The following is a 7,444-nucleotide window of genomic DNA, read 5'->3' as shown; positions in this document are numbered from 1 at the left end:
TACATACATACATACCTTGCCTCGTCCTCTGTCATCTTAATCATTTCTGACATTCTTGAGTCTATTGTTAAAGTCACTGTGTCAATCCACCTCCTAGATGGTCTTCCTCTCTTTTGCTAACGACCCTCCACCTTTCCAAGACCGATATCCTTTACAAAAGACTGACTCTTAACAACATATCCAAAGTATGTGAGAAAAGCTTTGCCACACACACACTCACTCACACTCTCTCTCTCTCTCTCTCACACACACACACACACACACACACACACACACACGGATATGCTCCAGTGATTACATAATAGTTGGCAGCTGTGCTGCCAAACCAAAAACTGGCGATTCAAATCTATTAGCTGCTCATTGGAAAAAAGATGGACAATTTCCTACTGCACCATTTACAACCTCTAAATACCTGCTGGAAGGTCAGCTATGACTCAATGACACATAACAAAATGTATTTCTTGTAGTGTGTATATGAATACATGTGCGCATGCACACCTATGTGCAGGTGGACTCCTAAGGATGAGTAAGGCTTGTTGACTAGTAAGGAAAGTTGGATCATTTTGTGAGAAACAAAGAAGCTACCTGGGAAGAAAACATCCTAAAGAGAGAGAGAAACTTGGGGTTATGTCAAAGACAATGGATAAAATCCAGAAGGAGTAAGATTATTCCGAAAACAGCACAGTATTGGCCATGTAGATTGTTCTCTGCCTGAGATATCAAGCAGAAATCAAGTAAATAAAGGCTTAAGACATATGTCATCAGTATAATTTGTGGACCATTCAGTGTGAGTAGATCAACATCTTTGGTATGGGGAGATAAAGCTAACAGTGATAAGGCAGAACAGCTTCCTAGAAATGATTGGATTTAGTGTTTCTAGCCAAGGCAGCAGTAGCTAATGTGCTCTCATTTATACTATCAGGAGGAGCCATCTTGGTTTTGCTGTGGGAAACCAACATCCTTCTGCTCTCAAAATTTGTGGATTGTTAGGGAATTTTACAGAACTCTGGGGAATATAGGAGTAAGGGAGATGTCTATATCACAAAGTTGATCAAATCAATTAAGAGGAAAAAATAATTTCTACATTCATCTAGAGAACACTATAAGGTACATATATGACAAGCATCCTAGGACCTTGGTCATGCTTGAAGGAGCTGATGTCGGCCTAGAGCAAAGTGACAGCTCCAGATAACTGCTGTTGGCCTACTGGGCGTATATGTGGAATCTCTGTCTAATGTGGTTAACAAAACATAGGTGATATATTTTTATGCTTCAATTCACTTTTCAGCAATTTGAAATTAGCTCTTGATTTTAGAGGAGCAAGTTGACACATTAAGTTGTCTCTAAGCCACTTATCTGAGGGTCTTATATGTTCTGAGTTCAGGAAAATCTCCAAAACTTCTACCTTATGAGCCCCGGTCTACCTGTGATGCCAAATGCTTCTCTTTTTTTTTTTCTCCCCCCTACAAAGTGATATCTTTGCCAAGTCCAAGCCTTTCTTGGGTGAGAATTATTACCAAGTTACACAGTGATAGATTAGAATCCCAATTTCAGCATTAACTTGGGCAATTTATAACTTCTGCCACACTATTTACTTTGCTGAAAAATAAGAGTAATTGCTATTTTTTAGGGTTGTTCAGATTAACTGAACTGCATATTTTATGGAAAAGTAGAGGCTTGGTAATTTTTTATCATTCTGTTCCTAACTACTTTATTTCTCCAGAATGATTATGCGTATCAGGTCTATATCCTTTCTCCGTAACTGGTCTATCTCTATACTAAGTTGAGAAGCTGGACTTTATGAGTAAAAATGTGATATTAGGATTAGAGGAAGATTCATCAACAATCTGTGCTATGCAGATGACACAATTTTGCTTGCTGAAGGTGAAGAAGACCAAAAAGCTTGCTGAAAGTGAGGAGCACTTGAAACACATGCTGCAGAAAATCAAAGACTATATCAATATTAATTACATCTTAACATCAAGAAAACAAAAATCTTCACCAATTAGTCTATAGGCAAAATCAAGATAGAGAAAGGATTAATGTCCTCTATGATTTCATCTTACTTAGACCCACTTCAGCATCCTTAATACCAGTTGTCAAGAAATCAAAATTCATGCTGCACTGGGAAAAAAATGCTGTCAAGGATCTCTCCAAAATGCAATAATGTTAGTTTAAAGATTAAGGTGTTCCTGATTCAAGTCATGATTTTTTTCAATACTTCCTATGCCATCTCAAAGTTTGGCAATGAATAAGGATGGTATAAAAAGAAGTCCTTTGAATTGTGATTTTGGAAAAGAGTACTGAATATGCCACGGACTACCAAAATAACCCCAAAGTGCAACCAAGGTTCTCCTTAGAGTCAAATGATGAAGTTTTGTCTCATATACTTTGTAGATGTTCTCAAGAGAAACCAGTCCTTGGAAAAAGACATCATGCTTGGGAAAGTGGAGGGTCAATGGAAAGAAAGGAAGACCGTCAATAAAGTGGATTGACCAAGTGACTGTATCAATGGGTTCAAGCAAACCTGAGGTGATGAAGGTGGTACAGGAGAGGTAAATGTTCTGTTCCTTTCATTCATAGGGTCGTATGAGTCATCACCATCTCAGGGGCATCTAATAAGAATGTCCATGACCAGAGTCCTAAAAAATATCACAGAAACTAGATAGTAGGATTATTCTTTTGATTTTGGTTTTCCCTATTTCTTTTTCCAAACTGAGGTCTTTTCCCTTTCTCCTTTCTGCTGAACAAGGTGTTTTAAATTATATAGATATATATGTGTGTATATGTATGTATGTGTATATATATGTATGTATGTGTATATATATATATATATATACACACATATTACTCTTTTGGGATCTTTTTCAGACACTTATAGCATTTGAATTTTACAGTACACACAACTTATATTATCTCATTCATATTTTCTTTCCCCCTCTTCTTTTCCATTGCTCTTCTAGGAAATATGGTAAAAAGCTTATTCTTACACTATTTGGATTTCCTGCTGCTTGCTTCTTTCAGTCCTATTTTTCTCAGCCTGTGTCTAGAGACCTTAACATAATATTCCTACAGGATATAATGCTCTTTGATGTAGAAGTTCCACTTTGAAATTTTTCCTTTACTAGATATTGTTATCAAGACTTGCTAGCCATCAAATTTATACTATGTGGTTAGATAAAAACATTCATTATCATTCTCTTTTGTCTGTTCTTCAAATAAGAATGATAAAGGCAATATATTCTTTATTCATCATCTACTTTTAAGAAATCCTTCCTTGTTTCTTTTTCAATAGCATAGTTTGGAAGGTTTTTTTAGTATTATATATCAGTAAATCTCTTGTTAATTGTTCAGTAATCAATTGCATCATCAAAGTAATTAGTCAACAAGAGCTTTTCTATTATTTTCTATTCTGTTTCATTCTATGCTGTAGTCACCTCTTTAAAGTTCTCATTTTAATAGTATTGGGAAGTAAGCCCTGCCGGATGGAAGAGAGGCCGACCTTACGACCTTACGACCTTACGTGCTCATCACTGTTTTCCCAGTAGGCAGTGGAGGGTCAATACATATTTACAGAATGAATAAGTGAAAGGACGGGTCGGTATGCCAGTTAGAGAAGAACCCGACTGTGTCAGCTGGCAACAAGATAGTTGTTACATCAGGAGTTTGACAATTATGAATTTCCATCTAAATTTTTCTGTTTCTTTCCTTTTTGGATAAACCAAGGCTGTTATATTTTCAAGTTCTATTTACTCCAAATTAGACTATGATTTCAGATGGTCTCATAACTGAAAGTAACCAAGAAGAGTCTGGTTGACTTGCTTCTAAGAGGCCTCCTAGAACACATGGTGAAGCCAGCAAGGTCTCTGGAGCCACTTGTTTCACAGGTTCACATACTGTCAAAAATTAACATTGAATATGTTCAGGCCTATTCACTTTCACTAAGGTAGCCATTTCAAGTGGTGGTAGTAGTAGTAGTAGTGGTTGTTGTTAGGTGCCATTGAGTCAACTATGACTCAGTAACACTATGAAAATCAGATATGAACATCACCTTATCCCACCCTATCTCCACAATCTCTTCCATGCTCAAGCCGATTATTGCAGTCATGGTGCCAGTCTGTTTCATTGAAGATCTTTCTCTCTTTCTCTGCTCCTTTACCATTGCCAGCATGATATCCTTTTCCAAGAACTGGCCCTCCTGAAAGCATGCCCAGAGTATGTGAGATGAAGTTTCACCATCCTTACAGCTATGGAACACTCTGATTGCAATTACTTAGGCAGACTTCTTTGTTCTTTTGGCAATCCACAGTATATACAATATTATTTGCCAACACAATTCACAGGCATCGGTTTTTCTTTGCTTTTCCTTATTCACTGTCCAACTTCCCAATGGGTTTACACCAGGAATTGTTTTAAGATATTTAAATTCTGTCTGGACTAGAATACAACTATCAGTCTTCAGTGCATTCTTTCTCTAGAACAATAATCAAACACATAGCCATTGAGTTCATTCTGACTCACAGTGATCTACAGGATAGAGGAGAACTGCCCAGTGAGGTTTCTGATGGGCTCCAATCACCGACCTTTCTGTGGGTCAGCAAGTGATTAACAATTGCTCCAACAAGATTCTTTGCTATCATACAATAATAGATAGTAGTCAATTTATAAACACTAGTTCATTTGTGAACATGAAACCAGAAACCAGACCAAATCATCACATGTTTATCAGCAACAATGTACTTGGTATGCTTTTTCATTTTTCACCATGTCACAATTTTCTTTCACCTTATTCCCAGTTGTAATAGTGCTCCACTCTTGCAAACGTCTTCATTCACCTCCTACCATTCATTACATGTGCATTCCTCTCGTCCTGTAACTCTACCTACAAATATACCTGCCTCCACTGGTTCTTCCTTCTTCCTTTTTGTACTGTGAAGACTCCCTTATGTTAATGAAAATCTTGCTATTTATACTCCAGATCTCATCCCCCTCTCCCAAGGTCTTCTCTTGAATCTCATTCAAAAGATTATCTCCTCTCAGCTTTTTCACTCCATGTTTCTGTATTACAAAATCATGCAAAACAGCCTTCGCTCAATGCCACTTGAACACCTTCTCCAGCTGTTAGGTTGCTTTGGCTGTAGTTACACTTTGATGTTGTAGGTCCCATTTCTCTCTGACTGACTCCTAACCACTGGAAGAACTCTTGGTAGAGAACCAACAATCTCACTGTGTAAAGAAGCATGACGGCTCACTTGTTTTAACGTATTTTTTTCCTTGCTTTCTCATTTATTTCTTACACCGATACAAAGCATTGCCGTTGAGTTAGAATTGACTCTCCATTGCTGACTTTCCCTGGGTTTCTAAGGCTGTAAAACACACAGGAAGAGATGGACCATCTGTCTTTCAAGGAGCTGAATCACCATGACCTTTGGATTAGAAACACAACTTTTTGTTCACTACACCACCTCACCTCTCTCACTCTTTTGTTACTCTTTCTTAATTGCTTTCTTTCTTTTTCTTATTTTTCTTTATTTTTATCTCCTTTCCAGCTTTTACTCTGCCTATTTTTTATATATAAGAATACTTACGGGAAGTATGAGAAGAAAAACCTAAATCTTCTTTCTTTGCTCAACAGCTACCTTTAGGAGATTTTATTTCTTTATCAGTTATTTTTTGTGCAAAACTATCTGTAACCCAGATTTTTTCTTTCTGATCCTGAACCCACCAGTATAACCAATTACCACTTAGATGTGTCAAACTCAAAGTAGTAATGATTCCAAAATTGAAAACTGAGCTCTCTTCCTTACCCACCCTCATACGCCTGGTTCCCTCTCCAGTGATAATTTCCTTGGTTGATGACACCATCATCATGTAATAAGTAAGTTTTATACTCTTCTTTTTTTTTGGTACCCTCACATTAAATCAGTAATAAACTCAGTTAAATCTGTAACTTAAATACCTTTCAAAATGAAAAATTATTTTTCATCCTTTCTGCCATGTCCCACTCCTATTACTATCATTCCTCCCCCTGTGATCCTTCAGTTGCCTCAGAACATGCTTTTCTTTCTCTCAGCTTACCTTTTAAGGCACTTTTCCCCACCCAAAAAGAATAACCCCTGCTAAGATGATCACTTAATAGGCACAAATCCTTGCAAATCACTATCTTAAGAAAATCTCTGCAGAAACTTCCCCGTTGGTCTTAGATAAAGTCCAAGCTCCCTAACCTGTTTCTCAGAGCCCTTCTTTTTTTGAGATTAAACAGGCAAATTTTATTATCAAATCTAATCTACAAAAATTCAATTGTGAAAAAAAAAATTCAATTGTGGTGGTAATGGCGTAACTGACCCTTCAGTGGGTTTTCAGGGGCAGTAAATCACACAAGAGGAAACTGCCCATCTTTCTCCTGCAAAGCTGCTGTTGCTGCTACTGGATTCAAACAGTGAACCTTTGCTCTGGCAGCACAATTCCTTACCACTATGCCACCAGAATTTCTCCAAGAAATGAAAAACTCAGTACTATTTTATTAATTAGTACTATTCATTTAAATTTTGGTCAGGTAGCACGTAAAAGCATCAAGTACAAGGATCATTTCTTGAGCTGAAACCTAAGTTTTCACACAAAATGCTTTATGCTTCTTTGTGTTTATGATTCCTTATTTAATTAGAGTGTCATTTCTGGTCAGTTGAAAAGGGACATATTTGACTCTCCATTCTGGGTGAGACCTTGGCTTATCTACACAGCTTTATCACCCATCTTTCTTGTAATCATGCTGCAAAGCAATACCTTAACTACCTTCCTGTTTGAAGGGTTTGTTCTGCCTTGTTGGGACTTGTTGATGGCAAACAACTCGCAACTGGAGAGAATCCTCACTCTTGCATATCACCAATAATTGGATATGAGCATGCTAATGTTGTCTGTATCCAATGATAAAGACTTCTTCTATCTCATGGTTTTGTGGTAAGAAATTGTGCTACTAATACCAAGGTATGCTGTTCAAATCCCCCAATAACTATGGGAGAAAGACAGGCAATATTCTCCCATGCAGTTTACTGCCTCTGACAACCAGTTGAAGGGTCAGCAAAGGGTGGTTCCAACTTGATGGTATATGACATCAACAACATCAGTGCAGAACAAGCAAGTCAAGGACATCTCAGCTTCAGAGCTCTCAGGGGAGTTGACTAAGCCTTTTGTGGAAAGTGCACTACAATGTAGCTTCTCTCAATCCTCCTTCCTTTCCTTACCTTCCATAATCCCTAGTAAAAATACTTTTTGTTAATAATCCCCTTGGGTCATGATCTTTGCTTGAGTCTGCTTCTCTGAGAAACTAGGATGTCAAAACTACCTGGGTTGCATTCTCTACTCCAGGCATAACTGAATATTGTTGTGTGGTTAGAATGCTGTCTTGCTTTCTTCATCTCTTCCTTCCTTCCTTCCTTCCTTCCTT

Source organism: Elephantulus edwardii, unplaced genomic scaffold (assembly GCF_000299155.1).
Source record: "Elephantulus edwardii isolate Elephantulus edwardi_28Jun2011 unplaced genomic scaffold, EleEdw1.0 scaffold00065, whole genome shotgun sequence".
NCBI lineage: Eukaryota > Metazoa > Chordata > Mammalia > Macroscelidea > Macroscelididae > Elephantulus > Elephantulus edwardii.
This window is presented reverse-complemented; position numbering follows the sequence as displayed.